Genomic DNA, 23,334 nt, shown 5'->3' on the forward strand with positions numbered 1-23,334 from the left:
AGGCATTATAGGAGGCAGGTGAAAAAGACAGTTGTCAATCTCTCATGCCTTGCCTGTTGTATAAAATGCACTATGTTAAAACTAAACTGCACTGCTAATGAAATTAGCAGTTATTGTTAAATGAAGCCATTTAACACGGACAAGCATTAACCAAAATTAATTCATTTTTAAACACTGTCCATGTTAAAAATAGAAGATCATTGCACTCTTTCTTTGTTGAGAAAACACAATTAATACAAGACAGTACTCCCACTCCCATTATATGCACCACCAAGCTTACATGGGGGAAGACAACAGACACTGTGGAGAAAGAGATTTTTCTCTAAATGCCGCCCTGCTGTCCTCTCCCGTCCCTGCCCACCAGCTTTGAAGAGGGCAAGCTCTCTGTTGATTCACCGGGCACAGTTTCAACCATCTCAATGAATGAACCTGAAGGTAGAAACAAAACAATCGTAACATTTTGTTCTACACACTGAACCTCAAAGGTCTTGATCCTGAAATGTCACTGGTCAGAGATGTCCAAATAAATATGCTTCAGCCAGAATTGTAACCTTTAATAAAAAGGTACAAGTACTTTCTAAGGATATATGTCTTCAGCACAAATACAATATATACAAATAAAAACAAATCCCACACCACAGATGGTCTTTAATAACACTTAATTTACATTAAAAAAACCCAGAATTGAGTGTTTATGGAACTGGCAAAGGATTGAGAAGATGGTTTTACCTTCAAACTGTTACTAAACAAATCCTCCGTTTCCATAAATTCTTCCCAATGCATTACCTTTTCAGTAATGAGTGCTAGGAGATCTAATCAGAGACGGGTGCTTACTGAAATACAAATCCACAGCCAGTTGCTCCTTCAGACAGCAAAATTCACCTCAGAGTAATTTCCCTTTTTGCAGAAGATCAGCAAGCCTTAAGTCCCTCTTGAACTTTCAAACTAGGGTTTAAATACGACTTAGGAGAGGTATAATTATTGCATTGACCACCTGCCTGAATGCTTAACTTAGGTGTGAAATAGCTCATACAACACGCGAGTCAACAAGCCTTGTGATCAATGGTGTCAAAGGCTGACAATACATCTAGTAAAAACCAGCAAAGGCACCTCCATAGTCATCATCCATTGCTAGAAGTCAATTATCCACCATCTATGCAAGTGCATTCAAAGTCCTGCTTGTGTTACTTAAACATAAAATTGCACCAGGTCAGGTTGGTTTAAAAGGTTGGATTTCTTGTTGGCTGAAGTCCACGTCTCTTTTCTTGCTGTACTTCAATGCCAGCTGCAAACTTCTAGTAAAGCTGAAGTATTCTATTCTATTCTATTTATTTGTTTATTAAAATTAAGCCTCATATTAACACCAAGTTAGCATTTGCAGAGCTTAAAACTCCTTAGGACCAGTCAGTTTTATTTAGGTTTGGCACCAGTGACTCTATTCAGCCTTTCTCTTCTCCAACAAAAAGAAAGCCCGCAACCACATTTTCACCCCATCAACACAAGCTCAAGCTTTTAAGAGCAACTGCTCCTGAAGTGCTCTGTTACAGGCCTTGTTTTCAGACTGCTGAGGTTTGCCAACAATCTCAGTGAGATGGGAAGTCCAGGACCCCCAATACCTGAGCTCCAGAACGGGGAGCACTGTTGTGGTTTAACCCTCCCCAGCACCTAAACACCACACAGCCGCTCGCTCGCTCCCCCCTCTCCAGTGGGGTGGGGGAGAGAATCGAAAGAGTAAAAGTCAGAAAACCCGTGGGTTGAGATAAGAATAGTTTAATAATTGAAATAAAATAGAGTAAAATAGTAGTAATAATATTAATAATAATAATAATAAAAGAATATACAAAGCAAGTGATGCACAATGCAATTGCTCACCACCCGCCGACTGATGCCCAGCCTGTCCCCAAGCAGCAGCCGTGCGCCCCCAGCCAACTGCCCCCAGCTTATATGATGTCATATGGTATGGAATATCCCTTTGGCCAGTTTGGGTCAGCTGTCCTGGCTATGCTCCCTCCCAGCTTCTTGTGCACCTGGCAGAGCATGGGAAGCTGAAAAGTCCTTGACTACCGTAAACACTACTTAGCAACAATGCAAACATCAGTGTGTTATTAATATTATTCTCATCCTAAATCCAAAACACAGCACTATATCAGCTACTATGAAGAAAATTAACTCTATCCCAGCCAAAACCAGGACAAGCACTGAGAGAGCTGCTCTAGAAGCACTTTCAGCAGGCTGTCATCCAGTTTTCTTCTCATCTCTTCAGTTTCTGTTTCCTCATTCTGATATAAACTCCACATTATTTCTCTATTTTTCTCTTCTTATCCATTTAGATCATAAAACTGGCTTTTCCTTTCAACTGCTTATAAGCTGACCAGCTACATCACTGTCAGAAATTAATATCCCACATAGCAAATTGCCATAATTACCTTACTAACAACTTCTAATATTTCTATGATGAAAAAAAAACACGAGAGAAGAATCACTTTGTTAAGACAAAACTGACACTACTATTTACAGGTGTGTCTGTGCAAAGGGCAATTTTCTGACACCTTATTTTATTCAGTGAGCTGAAAAGAATCTCTCTGCCCAAGATATGCTTAAGAAATGCATGCAATAATTTAATTAGCTATTGTAATTTTGTTTAGTCCTTGTAAGATTTTCTGTGGAAATCCCCCAGTTCATGGGTTTTCACTGGAAGGACTTGATGAGTTCTCTTCACGTTGCACAAGAATGTTTCCACACCACATTATCAGGTGAAAAAGTGTCCCCTCCTGACAACATACTGTTGCAGCACTGTTTGTGCTTAGCATGGGATGCACCGGTGGCACAAATATTTGGTGTAAATAACTATATGTGGAGACAATGGTGTGGATTCAATCTGCCATCCTGAATTCTGACTGAATGCCTCTAAACCAGAACCTCTTACACGAACTTCATATCAACTCATACATTGTGTCTGCTACCAGGTAAGGCTATATAATTTCTATTTAGCACAATAACAAATGAAAATAAAATTATCACTAAGCACAGAAGTTAAAAACATCTACCTGCTTAGACTACCCTGGAAATATCTTTATGCAAGTAAGCATTCCGGAGTGGAGAATGATGTCCATCAAATAAAGAAACTACGTAACTGAGTAGTGGTATTCTATCAATGAACATGGAGGTATGTGCCCAATCCATGTAACGTGTTGAAGAAAACATGGTATCAGAAAGGGGCAGGATGGCCAGCTGAAGAGAAACTGGTGCAATTTCCTACTCTGCCACAGATCTGCTGGGTCATCTTGGGTGCCCATTGCTCAGTGTCCCCTCTTCTAAGCACAGCTAACAGTCCTGACACTTTTCTGTCCAAGAGACTGAGAAGTCTCTTGCAGAGACATACTAAAAGATGAGTCAGGGTATAGCTAGACATGCCTCGTTAAAGGGCCAGAAAGAACTGAAATGCTCAGAAACCTCTAAGAGCCTCTACATGACATCAAATGATGTCTTGCTCTGCTGTATGGATAAGGCCATTTTGTTATGAGTAGCTGAGATGCAGTTGCGTCAATACCTTTGAAATTCAGTAATAAAGTCTGGTTTGATCATCTTTTCTCCATTCCTTCCAGGGAGGTAAAATTTCAAATCAAGCATAAGACTTTGAGGTATCTTACGCCCTTCCCCCTTGGCTCCCCAGAAAGTTTAGGGCTGAGTCTTACATGGGTAGATCTTGGTTCAGCCATTGGTACATTTGTATTGAAAAGCAAAGCCAAACCTACAATTATAGTTAGGAAAGTTATTCCAGGAAGCTGTAAGAAAGTAAAACAATAAGACATCATTGGGGAGCTCATTTTAGAGAGAGCACAGCAGGCTGCGCAGCCACAGAAAAAAAATATTCAACAAATCTGACCTAGATAACAGTATTTCCTAGTGACTAGAATTCATTAGAAACAACAGCTTAAAAATGTACCACACAGGATTCTTTGAAGCCTGAGTGTCACTTTCAGTTTAAATAACCCAACCCAGCTTAGCTAAAAATAAAAGCAACTTTTATTTTTTCCTCTTACCAAAAAATAATAACACAGAAAGCTCCGAGTTCTGCTATTAGGAAGAGGCTAATAATAAGTCAGCATGAAACAGAGCTCTGACTTTGTAGGGTTTTATATGAGTGAATGCTTTCTATGAGAGAAGCTGATAAGCTCGCAGACCTGAGTGCTGGGTTCAAAGGGATTCCAAATGCAAAAGCAAAACTCAGCAGAAGATCTCAAAGTTTCCATACTATAAAACTAAAGCATTTTCACACAATTTCAGTAGAAAATCATGGTGATTAAATTATGCTGTCTCATGGTAGCAGTGCGTTAGCACACGTTAGGAAATCTTCTTCAAGCCTTTCCTACGTCCCTGCTTCTCCCCGAGTGCTAGAATGAAAATCCTTCTTACAAAAGGAGGCTCAGTTGTGTCCCTCATGGAGAGGAAGAAGGGAGATTCAAACACTTTCCTCCTCGAGAAAGCTTTTGAGTTGTGCTGAATGCAGCCCCAGGTTACCTGTCCATTTCAAGAAGCTACTTGCATGCTTCTATACTCAAAGTTAAGCATGTGCTTAAGCACTATACTAATGCCAAAGTGCCTTTCTACATCAAGTCTATATTCACCTTGCAAGTAGATATGGTTTACTTTAAAAGCTTTACTGTCATTTAAGCATGAATAAAGGGATAAGATTCATGGACTTGTCCATCTTTTCCTGTAAAAATAACAGGATGCATCACAAAATATTTTCTAGTCAATTCAAAACTTTAGATCCCTGCAGAAGGTCCTCTGGACATCTCCATGTCTGAAAAAGACACTGTCCCCATCCAACAAAAACATAATCTAATCTCTAGTTTAAAATTTGCTAGAAAAGAAAAATCACAGAACTGCAATCAATATAAACACACCTTCATGCTTACCACATTCAATGAGTTTGACAGTTTCTTAAAAATTACTCCAGAAGCAGCTCTGAATTGTACAACTGCTTTATACCTACTGACTGCATGGTTAACCATTTGTCACTTGATGGTATTTATTTTTGCCCTGAAACAGTGACAGGAGCCAAACTAAGATCTTATCTTTTGGAAAACACTACAAGAATGTAGGTAGATGAGTGTGCTCCATTTTATTCATTATTTACTTACTACTTTTTCCAAGCAAAGTCTTTTCCAAGCAAACTCATTAAAGAAGGTCAATTAGAAGATGACTACAGTTACTAGCTAATATAGGACCCATTCATGCCCTAAAGACAGCAAAGTACTGGTCAACCATGTTGCAGGAAAGAAAAGGTTCATTGCAGCTTCTGCAACCTGGACAGTAAGCACTCCGCAAAACAACCCCTACTGGATTTAACAGCGGTGACTGAAGAGCTTCACGGTCCTCCCATCCTCTCCCCACGCCACCCCATTGCCACAGTTAAATCTGATGCGGTAGCAACTCGGAGTCCCCCAGCCACCTCAGTTCACACGCTGCCTCAACTCCAAATAAATCCTGAAGGTGGGTTACACTGCCCTCGGGCTGGGGAGCAGGCACACTATTTTTTGCTATTTTTACCTCAAGGATAAGGCATTCCAGCAGAGGCAGGGCAAAGTAATCGGCAGTAACTTTTTAAACTGCCTTGGCCTGAATCAGTGGAGCTCTTCAATCACAGACCATGGAGCAAAACCCAGCCCTGCTCCCCATCCGCTCCATATAAGTTACCCACAAAAGGATTTGCTAAAGTATATTGCAATTGGCTTTTTTTTTTTTGTTGCCCCAATCACTGACAAAGCTCTGGAATGAAACTTGTTATAACTCATTTCATCAAGTAGATGAAATTTCTTCTTGGACAGGCAGTTCCGCCTAGTAAGGCAGCTCCCTGCGTGGCTTTGGATCTCAGGCATATTTGCAGAATTACCAGAATGAAATCTGAGCAAAACAGCCTTGTGTGTTTTAACTGATTGTACTCTTGCATTTTAGAGTTGCTATTTTTAGGCCTCACAGGCTGACAATCTTCTCGTTGCAGGGCCAGTAATCAGAAGTTAAACTTCGTATTTTGGAGTCAGTGCTCTTCCAGCTGGATTTTTTGCAGATTGTCTCAGAAGTCCTAACACAACTGGCACCTGTCCAAGTGTCTCTAGTGACAGTGACTGCTTGGTAGTCATCTGCAAGACGTCCCTAGCGTTTTCTTTCTTTTTCTCAAGAACAATACCTTCCTTCACTGTATTTACACTTTAAGCCTATCTATAATGTAGAACTGCTGCAGGGCCCTCCTGCTGCTTCAAAGATCTCTGGCAGCAGCTTTTTGCTTGGTGTTGATTTACTCTATTTGGTATCTAGCGTTTCTGCATCAGTTTCCATCATCTCAAAGTTCAAAACATGGTTACAGGCTGAATGGCTCACACAGGTTATGCTGCTCTCCTACTGTCAGAGTGCACGCTGCCTTCATCCCTCTGCCCAAGAACTGAAAGGTAAGGTTGCTCCCAGTTTTCACCTGATCCCTTCCTACTTGAGACACTTTGAAAAAAAACCATTCCGAACTATTTTGCTATTTTACTGTTCAATCAGAATCATGATGCTTTTTTCCTGTAACTGGATGGATTTTTCTCCTTTGGAGGACACCATTTCCATTCAATAGCACACAGTCAAGTAATCCTTCCTCTCAGCCTGATGTTCCAAATGACTGATTTGGGACTCTACGCTAACCTTGGCAGCTAAACAACTTGTCTGTTTAATGCTTAATAAGGGAGTTTCTTCTTGCATGCATGCATGTATGAATCTAAGATTTCAGTCCCTTGAACTCCAGAAAAAGGAACAGCTTGCTGTTCCTTTTTATTTATTTACTTCATTTTACTTGAGCCCCTTCTTGTGAGGAACATTTCAGTATGAGTTTGGATCTTAAGAATTAAATTCTAGGAGAAGTTGGCAAGAACAGTAGGAGACAGACAACCACAATGTGCCACGACATTCATAAAGTAAATGGACTTATATGAGGTAGGGATAGTGCTGTTTAAGCTCTGAAACAGGAGCTCATTTTGCAGGGATGTATATCTGATCTCTCTTACACTAGGGGCAAATCAGGAGCAACTTCAGTACATTGACTGGATTTACATCAATGACAGAGGAAAAGGAGATAACTGGCTTTACAGAATGTACTTCAAAAAGTAGAAGCAGCCTTCAGGTCTTTCATCCTCCCTGCCCAAGCCTGAGTCTATACAGACTCGCAGGACGTAATTCAAGGAAAAAAAAAAAAAAGAAACTAAGACTCTCACCTGCACCTTTTGTTTTTTCCAAGATATTTTTCTGGTCCTAACAAATACTTCATTTTCACAGTAAGGTCAGCAAATGGTTACCCAAGCAGCTGCTGTATTTCCTTGAATTTCCCTTTATTTTCTCCATAGGGAAATACTGGAAAGTCTGCCCTTCCAGAAGGCTGCCCAAAATCCGTACTTAGGCTGTGACTAAGCACTGCTTTGGATCACTCAAGTCCCAAACTCAGTGAAACAGTTAAATTTATGCTTAGATTTATTCCTACTGAGCTAAAGGCTTACCTATAAGCATAAGCCTCACTGAAATCAAAAGAATTTAAAACATATACTTACATTTACACAAGGGGGATGGATTTAAGCATAATGTTCAACTGCTCTATGGAGATGGGACTTAAGCAAGTCAAGCAAGTAACAGGTTAAATTTAAAAGTACTGCTCTGTGCTCCTGTGGTATCACAACAATTGAGATGTGACTGCAGAAGTGGCAAATCACATTCTGTACCCCTAACCTACTTTGTAAAGAATATACTTATAAATTAATGTAATTAAGGTATTTTAGACATATCATTGGTTGTACCATGCTCTTGCCCCTCTCTTTTGGGATTATTTTACTATCTGTATGGTTTACTTCACCAGGAATAGGAGATTCCCAATTTCCACATGAAGTCTTGCTCCCATCATTGGGAAATAACATATTTTCAAGTTCAGATAAGGTAAAATTAATGTGCCAAAATGCAGGTAACTCACCTGAGGATGAGCCCCCTCAGACTAATGTCATAAATTATCATTATTTCAGTCCCTACTCCAGAGACATTGGAAGAGGCTGTGGCTTAAGCCCTTGTCTGAAATACAATTTTGGTGACTGTAAAATCCAGTCAGACCCACAAATACAAATCCAAATTATCCAAAGCGATTGATAGTTATACTGTTCTCCAAAGTATTATTATGTCTCAGAAAAGTTGATGTATGTAGAATTTACAATGAGAAATAACTTATATAAAAAAATTAAAATCTAATTGCAAATGGATACAAGGAAATAACTTTTAAATTATTTTAGAAAAGCTCTTTTACATCTACCAAAGCAATGAATTTTAAGTCCCACATCTCAGGCTTGAAGGACCGGAAGTAGCTGTTTAGCAAGGTAGAGTAGTAAGTGGAGATCCAGTAAGCAATTGACATATTTATAACACAATTCTGTGATGATCGTCATGTGATGATCTCCACATATATGTATGTACATACATAAATTTTTAACTTTATTTTTAACTTTACCCTTAATTTATAAGGGTATTAAAAATACATACATAGATTATGTGCAACAATATTAAAATTGCACCAAGGTATATATTAAATGAATGGAATTTCCAATTCTACAAATAGTAGTACTTCTTCCAAAAAAGTAGCAAAAAGGAATTATCTCTTCCTTTTAATCTTATAATTTAAATTTAAAAGATACTGAAATTTACATTAATCAAAATGCAAGAAAGCATCAGTTTCACTGGAGATTTTATAAAAATATTATTCTCTGCTTTGCTTGTGGTTGTGCTCCTCAGACTTATTACTGCAATTCTCTTGCAGTTTGGTTAAATGTCAATGCTCCAATTACTTTAATAGTCAAACTGTGCGCTATTTTCACCACACAGTCATTCAGGCTTGTCATGTTTGACAAATCCAGTAATTGAGATGAACTGTTGGAGAATACTGACATGTAACCAGTCATTTCCTACTGCAGAACATTGACCTCTGCAGCATAAACCACAGAGGATTTATTCAGCAGCTTGAAAAAACAAACAGGCTTGTTAAGTTTAAGATCATCATTTCACACATCTCTATTCATTTCCGTGTTTATTCACTTTACGTTCCATTGGGGTGGGAATTAAAACATTAGGAGCACTTTGAATAAGCACGAAAAAAGGACTTGAGCAAATATTCTGAAAAACTATTGTAAATTAAAAATTGCTTAACAGATTACTACAGGCTGAGTGTACTGTCAAACAGCTTCAAATCCCCCCTCAATCTCCACTGTCCCCAAGCAGCTGCACCCCACCCCAGCTTCAGCTCATTAACAGAAGAAGGTATTATACAAATTACATGAAGTACTTATCGAACAATGCTTGTTTCAGTCAGTCATTACAGTACGTTAACCCTTGCTGGGGTCTTTTTATTTTTACCATTCCTCCACCATGATGTCCTGCAGCCGATATGTAGGCAATGCACTGAAACCTCAGGACTATCCCCATTTACCTCGGATTCACTGAGCCAAGCACAAGCACTGCAGAACCTCCCAAGTGTCTGCTTGCTGGGCTGGCAGTCCTTGGGTGATGCCTTTGGGACAACCATCAGTATTTGACAGGTCTGGACAGCTACAAGCCCATGAAGTTTGTATTGAAAAACAAACAAATATTTTGCAATGCCAGCTCGTTACAAAGAGAAAATGCAACAAAGGTTTGCGATGAGGATGCAACTTAATTCAAACACAATTCTGAAGCTCCCCTGTGATTTACATTGACTGGAGACCTGATGCTAGTTTTGTTATAGTTATAAAACTAACTATGGACCTTTCCACCAGAATTTAGCCCTTCTTTGGATGAAGTGCTGACATTTCATAGAAAGAATAATGAAAAAATAAAAAGCAAATGGTGGATAAAAATATAAAGAAGAAATAATCCACACAGACAATACCAGCTTCCAAGAAGTGACCTTTGCAGTTGCCAAAATTAAATATCCCTTTGAATGCTTCTGACTGCCTTTATTAGAGACTGTGGCTGGTCTAGGACACATGTTATCAAACTGGGCTATAAGAAACCTTGCTTCATGTCCCCTCTCCCAAAGACTTTTTGCCTGTTCTTGGACAAGTGAATTAATTTATCTATTTTACAAGCTGATTGATTGCTCCTCCCTGGAGTCTTTGAAAGAAATGTGTTAACTATTACAGGTCCCTTAGATTCTGCAGAGGATAAAGACCTCTTAAGTACCAAAGACAGCCTGTCCATATAATTTTTCTAATACATAGTAATTCAGAACCAAGTGTATGGCAACCACCAAGGCTGAAAGGGCAACAGGAATCATCTGAGAAGGCAGAACTAAGAGCAAAAGACTTTTGTAGGAAATGAAGAGCTAGAAATTACTTGTGCAAAATTATATTTCCAGGAAAAAGAAACAGTTCAAATACCCAATAGAAGGGGAAAGTGAATAACTACACAGCTGCCCTCTGATTAAATTACTATACATTTATTTTCGTATTGTTTCCTTCCAGTATTACTTTTTCAATTAGGCAGGCATTGCCTACCTGAGAGATAGAGACCAGAAACCTGTGAGGATACTTAGAGCATCTGGTAGCATGCACAAAGCCTAAAAGCTGGTGGGTGAGAACAATGCCCTCTCTCACTGCTGAGGTCACTTAACCCGTATGAAGGAGGAAGGCAGTAATTCTCCTTCAGCTGGAGGCTCCAGATTCTGGCCTTTTCCAAGGGAATGCACAAGTTCTTCATGAAAGAGGGTGGTTAGTTACTCATGCATCATGCATTCAGACAGAAGTTAGCCTGTGGTACAGCACGGAGCTGACTGAAGCAATTCACTGCATTTGCCTTGAGGAGTCTGACTCAAAGAGGAATAGAGGATCGACTCTAAATCACAGTCCTTTTCACGGTCTCACAATCCTTAGTATGTCCATTGGTCACGTGCGCTGTGTGTCCATCCTTACCAAGTAGTGCATTTGCAGAGAACATGAATTAAGTTTCTGCCTATTCCCATGACACAAACCCAGTTGAGTCTTGTGATGAGGAACAATCAGTAGCAAGAAGGTCACAGGGGAGATTAGGCGCTCTCCCAAGGTACTGCAAGCTGAATAGCAGTGTTCCCTGAAGGCAGCACGGTCTCTTGCATCATCTGCATGCGACTGCAGCCACTGAAGGAGTTTCCATAAGTGCCAAAGCACTACACAGTCCTAATCCGCAGAGCATCTGTAGGCACCACTACAATGCAGAAGGACGACTCCTTGGGTTTAGCTATGAACACCCATGGCTAACACGCATTAGGAGGGAGGAGGGTTGCTACCTCTCCAAGGCAGAGCCACAAAGCTTGAAGAACTGCACATGTGCAACACAGCAGTCAATGCTCTGCCCTCCACCCTGCCGAACAGCAGACCCCTGCTGTAAGAGTCCCCGTCAGTCTTCCCGACTGAGGGAACCCAGGTTATGTCCCATCTGCCCCTGTGGGCTGGATCGATGTTTTTCCCTCTTGCTCTTTCCCCACCCACCTGCTGGTAGATGATCATATTACATCAGTAGTCCAGACAACTTCACACTATATGCACCTGAGCAGGAGAAGAACCTTTTCCATCTAGAGAAACCAGCCTTGTTACTCACCCTCCATGGCTTCACCACCTCCCGTAACAGTGGGGCTCTGGCAGAAAGCCTTCCCCTTTCCGTTAATGAGGAGCAATGCAACATGCTAATTGAGCATACCTAGGGCTTTGAGGTCTGCATTGGGCTGCCTACTGCTCAGCAGGTAGAGTTTGAGGTGTTAGTTATCATGTGTGAAGCTGTAAACAGGCATCAGACAACAGCTCAGCCCAGCTCTGGGAAATGGGGGGAAAAAGCATTTTCCTGTCACAAGACACAGTAAATCCAAACCTGTGAATCCCTAAAACATCATCCCCCCTCCCTTCCCCAGTAAATCCAAGCCTGGTCTGATGTATCCAGGTGACTGTCCCTCTCCATGCACCTTCTTGCCACAGCTGTAGAGTGGATTCTCACTGTTGTACAAAAAAACGGGATCGCAACTCCAATACTCCTCATGAGGGCAACAAACTAGACCACAGCAGGGAGCAAGTTCTTCAAACAAACTGGAACATGGTCACCTTCAGGGTATGATTAAGGAAAGCTCATCCTTATGGCAGTGGGTCTGTACTAGATGACCTTTTGAGGTGCCTTCCAGCACTCTTTCCTATGACTCTGCTTGCAAAGCCCCTTATTATTAGACAGCATTTGTGGCAAAGGCAGAGCTTGTGTTCCTAGGTGGTACACGCAATATATTGGCCTGCTAACCTAATTTGTTACCTATGTAAGGTTATCTATGTTATCTGGTCACTAACACACAATTCAGATTAGTTGCCAACAGTATTTAAAATCTTATTCACAGGGTTAGCATTGATAAATCACACACACAAAATGACACTATTATTAGCTGGTGGCTAATAAGTAAGGAAGTGTCTGAGAAACTGCTTTCCAACATTTCCCTTTTGCTGCCATACAAAGCAACCTACCGTGCAAGAGATGGTTGCTAATGATTATATGAGAAATAAACATGTTATGGAAAACTCCAGATTTACATGACTTTTTTTCCTGCGTAAAAATCCAGGGAAAAATGTGTCCACAATATATCTGCTCCTGATATTTGGAGGAGGAGGGGAAGCTGTCTCATGAAATTAATCTTTTCTTTTAATAATCAGTCATCAGTATTTCTAAGGGAACATTTTCAGGACCCAGAGGCTGTCAAAGCTACTTTTGCTGACTGTTTCAAAGTCAGCCATATCTCTTTGGACAGTCTGAAAACAGATTATCACATCCTGGTTTTTTTTTTTTTTTCAGGCCACATCCTTCTTGTCTGCAATCAAAGTCCCAGCCAGCCAGGTGTTTGAACATCTAGTCTGAAAAAAAAAGATTTCGCTCTTGCAGAAAGAGGCAACAAGAAGGGAGGAGCAAAAGAGCAGGAAGAAAGCATCATACCCAAATGTTTAACCACAGTGTATTTAAACAGTAATTTGCTCTCAGTTATAAAATTAACAAACATTCCTTTCCTTAAAAATACATTTGTGTTTTTCTCAGAATGTTATTTCAGGTTACTTCATGGATTTTTTGACTCACAGATAGTTCATTTTATGCTGGCTTATAAAAAAAAAAATAATCAGAGCCCAAATTATCTTCTAGAAGTTAAAATGGCACTGCCTTGTGAGAGAACTCATGACCACCACGGCGATCTCCATTCACATCCCTGAGCTCCTAAATTACTTAAATCTGTCTGTAAAGCACCCTAACCTATTCTAAGTGGAATGGTTACATCTATGAAGAATGTCATAAATTGGTGTTAATAATACCTAATAAAGGACTTATTAACACATCTGGAACAGAGGAGCCAAAGGACCTGATGTCCCATAAACAACTACATATTCTTTTGAAATGACAGTAACCATTTCAATCTCGGAAACAATTAGTTTTTGTTATGTACTGAATACGCTGCTCATGCTAATATGAGTGATCTTTAATATTCCTTACATTTACATTGCCAACAACTGTATTAGGTTCTTTACAGAACAAAAGATGTAATCCTTGGCTTGGGAGGCTTATGGTCTTCAGAGACGAGAAGAGTGAGAGTGGAAAGACATCAGGAAAGAAACGGGTTAGTCTGTGTCTCCTAAGCTATAGGTTACTAAACGTTGTGCATACATTACTAAACACATTTGTATGCAATGCAATTACTAGAGTGCATTTTCTTGAAGTGCCACTCACAGCCTCACACGTAGGAAGGTCCGTTCACATCAGTGCTGCATCCCACGAGTTACAGGAAAAAGGGAAGGTCCTTTAGGGATGGTCCTAATGGGATACAAAGGCCTTCGTGAGTAATTATCTCCTCCCATAACCATGGAAAACTGAGATAAAACACACTCATTTAGCCATAATGCTGCTTTCAGAAACTTACTGATGTAGAAGAGACAAAAAAAAAAAACCCAGACAGTAAAAGAACAGAAACTAGACAGGGCTTTTCTTGATGCTAAACGAGACCTCCTTTTAATCATATTTGCTTTATATGGCTCTGGGGGCTATGAAGCTTTTGGCAAAATCTTGTTTGAGTTGCTAAAGCATAAGCTCACAGCCCAGTCTGAGCTTTTCCACTTATTCTGAGAATTTAAACCATTTTGGCCATTCTAAGACAATACATTCCATAGCACAATACATTCCATGTATTTTCTGTCATAAATTCTGTGCATATTATACAGAATTTTTAACATATAAACATACATAGATAGATCTAATACGCATTCTACTTTTTTATATGTATACTTGCATATAACTTATTTAGTATGTAATACATTTTATGTATATATATATTATTATATGTAGTATACTGTACTATGCCCTTTTCACTTAATATATTGCAAAACTCATTGTACTGCCTAAACAACAAGTAACAATAGAGAATGTTTATTATGCATTTTGGACTCAACATATAACTACGTTTTTTTACACCTATTCAATTAAATTGAAATGAGAGTGCCACACAATTCTAAAACTGGAAAACCAGAATAATGAACTGTACCAATAGCTGTACTGTACCATGACTCTCTAACACCTAACCCCAATATCTTAAAAGCACTTTACAGACTTGATCTGCATATTTGTCTGTTTCCCTTTCAATCTGGAAAAGTGGAGTAGCTGTTGAAAATTTTCTGTTAATTGCCCTCAAACATCTGTTGAATAACTCTGAGAAAATATGAAATCAAAAGGGTATCTTTAATACATGGTTTTTCTTTATGTCTCTTTCATATATTAATATACACTTATGAATGTGTATATCAACCCCTAAAAACCAATAGAAAACTTAAAATTACTTTGAGTGGAAATTGAATTTTATTCCTAAAGGCACAAACTTGCAGATGCCCAACTCTTCTGCCTACACTGAAAATGAAGCCAAAATAAAAGTTTCCAAATGAGAAGGAAAAAAAGAAAAAACCTCTTCACACAATAAAAATAAATAATATATGCAAGAAACACACACACACACACACACACACTCAGAGAGAGGAAGCCCGTCTTGCTGTTACAGTAAGGAATCATTTGAACTTATGTTTCTGGTTGGTTTTCATCCCACCAGAACCCTATCAACAAAATGATAACCATGTATTACAGACTGCCTACTTACTGTTAACACACACTTAATCCTGCCAACGCTAGTTCTACAGAAAACATTATCAGTGTGCAACCATAAATGAACAAAATTACCATCTGCACACTGAAGAACAGAATTGCAAACATAATTATATCTCTTACATGTTGTAAGTACACAGTTGTTTTAAATTTGGACTTATAACCTGTTTTTCAAATAACAGCTTCAGTCTGCTTCCAAGTCACCAAGGTAATGGCTGTAATAAAGTAGCTGTACCTCCTAATCAGTGAATGTCACAATAAGCATAGTGCATCTATCTATCTAATCTTTTTTGGCCATGTTATTATGGTTTATGAGCAGTTTTACCACCCATATGTTATGCTGTCATGTTCTTCTAAAAGCTGGTTATTAGGATTAACTGGAGAAAGTGAAATATGAATGCCTGTATAAATTGCAGAGCTGACTGCTGCTAAAAGCGAGGTGTCCTAGGTCAGAGGAAGACGTGTCATGCATTGCAAGGCATGATGCTTATATCAGTGGGAAAGCCACAGAATTTACTTTGGCCTCTGTGAGGCTTTCTAACTCGTTGCCACAGTTGGATTCATATGGAAAACAACAGTTGACCCTCTGTCCTGGTTTTGGCTGGGATAGAGTTAGTTTTCTTCATAGTAGCTGGTATAGTGCTGTGTTTTGGATTTAGAATGAGAATAATGTTGATAACATGCTGATGTTTTAGTTGTTGCTGAGCAGTACTTACACAGAGTCAAGGACTTTTCAGCTTCTCATACCGCCCCACCAGCGAGGAGGCTGGGGGTGCACAAGAAGCTGGGAGGGGACACAGCCAGGACAGCTGACCCAAACTGGCCAAAGGGATATTCCATACCATATGACGTCATGTTGAACAAAAAACTGGGGGGAGTTGGCCGGAGGGGCGCGACCGCTGCTCGGGAACCGGCTAGGCATCGGTCAGCAATTGCATTGTGCATCACTTGTTTTGTATATTCTTTTATCATTATTATTATTTTCCCTTCCTTTTCTGTCCTATTAAATTGTCTATATCTCAAGCCACGAGTTTTACCTTTTTTCCGATTTTCTCCCCATCCCACTGAGGGGGGAGTGAGCAAACAGCTGTGTGGTGTTTAGCTGCCTGCTGGGTTGAACCATGACACACTCATTTATTTCTACTGTGCTAATATGTATCATAGATGACTGTACAAAACAATAGAATCAATCCTTCTCACCAGCTTTAAAGCCAGATGCTGTAGTGACCATGTTATTCATCACATTAAGACCAGTGTGCCTTATAAAGAATTACTGATATCCCTTTCTGACCTTAACAATACACCAAAATTCAGAGGACTACTTTCATTAGGGAAAAAAGTTCACAATGAAATCAGGCATCCTTAGATGCAGACATGTTCATTTTCAGTACAAAGTACAAGAATATACAATGGAGTATAACTACAAAACAAAAAGAAATTAAAAAAAACCCGAAAACCACAAAAACCCCTCAGGGATCTATGACTCACAACAAATTATGACTTGCATAAGAACCCATACTGTAAGGCTGTTTGGGGCGGGGGGGGAGACAAATCTCATTCTGTGACAAAATAGCAGAAGTGCTGTATGCAAAAGACAGGAGGCAATGATTGTCCTTTGCTCAACACTGAGGAGGCCCCAGCTGGTGTTTGGGGCCTTGCACTTGGGGGAAGTGTGGAGAAATTGGAGAAAATCTAGAAGAAAGCAAGTTATTTAAGAGAGTTCCTAAAGCTCTGACCAGGAAGGAGAGACTGAAAGGTGGGGTTTCCTGTTCTTGGTAAAAGAGGAGAGCTTTCTGGGAGGAAAATGTTCTTGTAAATGAGGACAGTGTTGTTTTTCTCCATGTCTGGACAAAAAATTACTGGTTTAACATGCAATTAAAAAAAAAAAAGAATGATTCTGTGACTCTAATAAGAGGAAAAACCTTCTAACTAAAAGGACCACTAAGCATGGAAGCAGACTACTGCATGCCATCCACTTTGCTGCAGATTTTTAAGAAAAAATCCCATAAGAGGTAACATAACTATAACTAATTCTCCATCCCTAGTGGAACTAGGTGACCTTTAGAGATTCCTTCTAGCAGAAGCAGTGCAAGAACTGTGGCTGTCCACACAGCAGAGAGGAAGAGATGAGCGCCTTCCCTCCATAGCACAGCTTCCCGCCTCAGCCGGACAAGAGGGACGGGCAGGGCCTGGTGCTCCCACCCAACGGCCCGGAGGAGTCAGAGTCACCCTCACAGCTCCTCGGCCCTCTAGTCTTGTATTTCTGAGACTGAGAAAACAGGGCTAAAAGACAAAATTTCCATCCTTCTTCATGCAGGAGGAGTCAAACAATATACTTTCTTCACAAGTCCATTTGTCAGCACATCATCCCAAAGCCCTCTGCTGTTTCTTAGAGCCATCTTCCTGGTGTTTCTGTAGCTACCTCTGGCCCTCCCTGCTGCCTTTCCCCACCACCCTCTGCCCTGGCCTTCCAAGCCTTCTCAAACCTTCGCACGGACAACAGCTCCCTGTGGACTGCGGGGACTAGTCTGCTCTCTTGTAGGAACCTGGCTACATAAAAGGAAAACGACCTCTTGGTGCCTATCCTGACAGCAAGGCTGAGATCTACTCACAGTATACTATGAAGTATTTACCAGTAAAGCACTAGCTAAGACATTTCTGTAACACCTCTTGCTACATTATTAGAATGGCAATTTCAGTATTAGAAGTTCACATATTTCTCCGGGGTGGACTCTTCTCTGTTCCCAAGTTTCAGTGTCCTTCCTTTCTGACATACACATCTTTAAATGTCTCCTGCTACTGTAGAAGGATGCCTTCAAAAGAACATGAAGCTTATAACTGAGACGAGACCTTTTTTGTAGCTGCCTCTGAGATTCAGGAAAAGGTCTTTGGCCAAAATTGCCCACGTCCAGTTCCAGGGAGTTTCATTCTGCACATGCACTGCACCAGAGACACGAAGCTAGCGTGGCAAGCTGTCGACAGAACAGCATCCACACCAGTACTTTGATGACCTTATACATTGAGCGAGCCCACAGTTGGCTGCTAAAGCAAACGGGATGCCAGCTGATGATGCACCGCATAGGCGCTGTGTGTTTGCAGCGCTATCCCTGCTAACGAGGTAGGCTGCTGCGTTCTGCAATAGCTGAAGTTTCTATGGAGCTTTTATCTTCAGCTTCAGTGAGTTACAATAATCCAGCCTGCTTGTGCAGAACGTGTTCATCACTACTGCTAGATTCGTGCCAAAGAAAAGGAAGCATAACTTCTTGGACAGCCAGAAGTAGAATAATTAATTTCTGACTATTTCTAGCATCTTGGTGTTGAAATACCAGGTAGAGTAGAATACTGCACAGAACCTACAATGCTTTGAAAAATGAAGGTCAAGCGCCTTCCCAGAGAAAAGGGGTCACTGCCTCTTCTAGTTCCCTCAAATCACTCACACTAGATACATTTCTATGCTGTGGCTTGGATACAACCTGAGCCAGTCACTCTTGCTGAGTAATTTAACAGTATCTTGTGATCTACACGTCAAAAACAGTAGGAAGATCAAGTATGAATGTTAATATGATTTAAAAGGTACTTTGCAGTAGCAACAGCTAGAGACACAATTAGGTCTCTGTCTTTGCTAGTCATGGAAATATAATGAAAGATTAGTATAAGCAATTACATTACAGCGGTCAAAATAAAAAGCTAACTACTGCATTCTCTTTGGTGTCTGTACTCATTTGCAAGTTTGAAGTAGCAGTTCCTTAATGTCTTAGCCGCGATAATATACTGTGGAGGCAGGTGTACCTTTATCATTCTATTCACTTCTTACGAAACAAAAGTAAATAAAGACAGCACAAAATGGTTCTTTGCAATGTATGTTGGAATAAACACTTCTCTGATACACAACAGCTAAACATTTTGGTGTAGATGTATGAGAAGATAGGCAGTGTTCGGTACTCTGCATTAGAAGTTGCTAGTAAAGTAGCGCCTTATAGGTGAGGTGACAGCTTAAAAGGTTCAATACAAAACATCTTGGTTGGGGGGGGAAAAATCCCAGCCCAACAAATTAATCCTTAACGTGGTCAAAACCCCCCAATGTTCCAACAGTGTTCCTCTGAAACAGCCTACTTTGTTAGTTACTATTAATGTTTTTGAGCAAAGGGAGGTTTGGCAGCAGCTGGAGGTAGCTGCTGGCTTTTTACTCCAACAGGTTGAAGGGAGGGAAGAACTGGCTTTTCCCAGTGACAGAATCTGGAATATGGGCTGAAGAGTCTAGAGGACACCTGCTCACAGTGTTAGTGACAATAAGGGATTACCAGGATGTTTTCCCCTCTGAGGTAATGCAATGAAAAAGATAGAGTTGCACATTAAGCGAGATCAACATCTGACCCTCCATGGCGGTCCCAAGACCTGCAGTACTTTCTGCAACAAATAATACCCTGTAATGCAAAGACCTTGAGTCAGTGAATGTGCCTGATGGACACATCTAGGACATAGTACCCATACAGCCAGACAATATCAGAGCATGAGAACTTTCAACCTGAGCAATGTGCCAAAGAGTGCCTCTGCCTTATTCTTTCATGCCTTCCTGGGATAAAAAAGACTTGCCTCACAATGCAGTTTTGCATTCGGAGAAGAGACGTGACCTTCTGATGTCTCCATCTATTGAGGCCTGTTGCTTTCTATTACCAGCTGTAACTGCACAGCTGGTAGGAAGCTACAAGCAGGTTGGCAAGGTACTGCCCTGCAGAAGATGACTGGACAAAGGTGAGCGCCCATCCCATTCTCACTCCAGTGGAGCAGGAAGCGTGACTTTTAGCCACCTGCAGGCATAGCCATTGGCACAGAAGCTCCCAAGGAGCAATCTCATTTTAGAGATCCCAGGCATGTCAGGAGAGCACACCTTCTTCTACACCCCTTGGGGCTGCAACACACAGTGGTGGGATGCACACCCAGCCCCTAGCAGTACCCTGCTCCCCCTTGGGGGCTTACAAACGAGCTCAGCATAATCCAGTCCTACTGGTGACGGTTTACTGGGCATCACTTTGTTACATCCTGCCAAAGATTAAAAGAGTTCTGGTTGCTTTCCCAGCCCATGAATCTCATGTAGTTTCACCAAGTAGTACTCAGTAAATCCTCAGCTACTGCTATAAAATGAAATAAAAGTACTAATAAGCACTATTTTTAACCACAAAACATGTTACTCATTATGCAATATGTTTCTGTTATTCTCTGAGGAAAAAATGCCTGATTGCTTACATTATATCTCACTGGAAATACAACAAAGAAAACAAACCAGGCCACTGAAGGATGAAAATAACCATCATGGTAACATGTGGTACAGGGGCTGACCCTAAGAGAGAGGTATTTATTCTGAAGAAATATAAATTATAACAGGATTTTTGAGAAAAGCTCTGCCAATTAAGGAAATTGTCTGACTTACATCAAGGAAGTCACATTTACCTAAATATTATTTGCTTAAACTTAACCCTTATAGTTCTGTTCCTGTGTGCAGGGGTGGAGAACAGACATACAAGATTGATGGAATCCTGACTTTTTTTTTTCCCCTATAGCATCCTTTCTGCTGCTCTTTGGGACTATAACTCAGTGTAATACAGAAAGGCAGTTTTCTGAAAAATTATAGTGGCCGTCACTTACCTTTGAACATATGGTCAGTTTGACAAAATCTCTATCAGCCTTATGGCTTAATACCTGCATGTATATACCTTGGTTTTGCCTCAACAAGCAGTGGTATAAACCCATATCTTTTTTCCTTTCTGCTGACTGCCCATCGCTTTCACACATTTATGCAAAGAGGAGCATACACAGAACAAATAATAATAATAATAATAATAATAATAATAATAAGTGACATTACATTTCTGCAAACGTGATGAGTAGCCATTTCTCAGGAATCCTGTATGTCCTCTGCATACAAAACCTGTGGACCTCCAGAACAGCTGCTACTTATTAGTAGTCTATAAATCCGCACACCCATAAATGTGTTGGATGTGCTTGGTTATCCATCAGATATGCAGAAAGGTAATGGTGTGGCGCTCATTAGAATTCATGAGTGCACTTTTTGTGGTGCTTTTTTTTCCCCAGAGGTATATTCAGGCCAAATCAATGGCCTCCAGAAAGTGGCGATGATGCAGTGCACAGCTTGGAAATCCATTCATGAGGGAGGGTGACATGAAAGATTAATTAGATATTTGTACTTTCTGGGGCCACAGTTGTCATTTTTGTGGAAAGGCACCTGTTACATGCAAGTATTTACCAGGTTTGACAAAATGGGGCATAACTGGACATGAAGCCTTAAAAATTCATACTTGCAATTGAAAGAGTAAGTGTTTAAAGGACACCACAGCCATCGTTCTACATCTGCGGTGTGCCATGTGGAAGAATGGTGATTACTCTTAAAAGGTTCGTAGTAATGACTACCTGCTAAATACAATATAATTAGAGAATACTTCCCTATGAATTAAATGCAAATACTTTGATACGTGACTGAGTGAGCACATTTAGTTACGATTATCATATTAAACACAATTTAAACTCCCTTCTCAAGTGCCTGATTTTTTTCCTGAAATGGCAGTCGGGCAGAATACAGTATTTCCACACCAGGGGCAGGAGGGGGACTGGAAAGCTTGGTGAGGCATGAAAAATTGAATTTCAGCGAGGCAACGGAAGGGACGTTGTTGGGCAATTACAGCGCTCCGGTGTTTGCAGTCCGCAAAGGCTGCAATCATCTGCAGCGACAGCGTGGTGTACGACTCCCCCAAGGCAGTGCACTCTAGTTAAATCAATTTGTCAGAAGCGGGGCTGCTCCCTCCCTTCTGCAGAGGAGGCCCACCGGAGCGGAGGACAGCTGGGGCGCACAGCTGTCTCTCTGCAGCAGATAAATTAGAACATCAAAATTCATCTGCTAATTAGCAAGCATGTACAGAGGGGAAAGAAACCTCCCTTAAATGAATCATTTCCATGTACTAATGAATTCAGTGACATCCCAAATTTAGAGCCTAGCCCAACGAGAAGAGAGACAGCCACGTGAGGCTCCGGCTAACATGGTGAGACAATTTCATTATCGCAAAAGTTGAATCTGCCGCTGAGGTGAAAATAAAACTCACTAAAACTAAAAATTTGCACTTCCAATATCAGTGAAAGAAGATCCATACCTAGTAGAGCTACTAATGTCTGATCACAGTGTAAACAGTGATCACTGTAACGCGGCATCAAGAGTAAATACGAGTAGGACCGAAAAAATACTAATCTCAGTCAGGCTGACATACTGCTTGCTTTGAAATAGCCTGAAAAGTCCCTTGACTTCTGTGATTGAGGACTGGGCCTCAGGTCAGCAATTTTATCCTTGCTTTTCTTTATTTTTATATTCGACCTTTGCGTTGTTATTAGAATGACACTTATTGTTTATTCACATGTTGCAATGTTGCCGAGGGGTGTTTTTACAAGAGAACTTGGCCAAAGTCAGCTGCTGATCCAATGCCGTTTCAGAGCTTAGCAGGACAAGGTCACCAATTTTTTTTTCTGACACTTTTAGCGTGGTTAGTAGAGACAAAAAAAAAAAAGTAGTTATACTACTTTTTGCATCAAAGCTCAGAACATAGCTGTTAATTCTTGCATGTGCAGTTCCCAGTCCAAAGAGGAGCCAGGCACATTGGTCGGTAATACATAGAAAATTAATTTCTTCAGCTGGGAAGCGCATCGCCAGCCTCCCTAGTTACTTCCAGTGCCTCACCCATCACAGCCTAATAGCAATGGACTTAAGCAGCTCTTCTCTGGATACCGAGCACAAACCCTTTGTTCTTGGAAGTTCATCCGAGAACACTCGTACAATGGGTATCTTGTCAGAAATGATTAAGGAAAAGAGGACATTGGTTTGGAGAGGACTAAGGCAAAATGATGTCCCAGAAACAGTAATAGTAAGGGAAACTCTAAAACTGACATCAGCAATGACCCTGATGCTCATTTGAAGCAGTTGATTCACTATAATTCAATCCATTTTCCCAAGGTGTTTATTTTTTAAGGCTCCGTTTTCTTACGACTTTATGTAGATGTGATTTTTAGGCCATCTGGCATCAAATAAGCAACTGCAAATCATTATTTTAAAACACATTACTATAACCTGTAGCGTGGAGAAGCCACAACACGATACCTACT

The 23,334-nt window shown here is 40.5% G+C and overlaps 1 protein-coding gene across 1 annotated transcript in view; it reads right to left on the minus strand.

The window, feature by feature from the left end:
• LOC142078970 (poly(rC)-binding protein 3-like) overlaps positions 1-23,334 on the minus strand; it is a 137,488-nt gene that overhangs the window by 84,643 nt on the left and 29,511 nt on the right. Inside the window, exon 2 of the mRNA XM_075142345.1 lies at positions 13,759-13,842. The gene's annotated coding sequence lies outside the window, so the exon portion shown is untranslated. The remainder of the gene's footprint in view (positions 1-13,758; positions 13,843-23,334) is intronic.

Source organism: Calonectris borealis, chromosome 2 (genome assembly GCF_964195595.1).
Source record: "Calonectris borealis chromosome 2, bCalBor7.hap1.2, whole genome shotgun sequence".
In the NCBI taxonomy this organism is placed as follows: domain Eukaryota; kingdom Metazoa; phylum Chordata; class Aves; order Procellariiformes; family Procellariidae; genus Calonectris; species Calonectris borealis.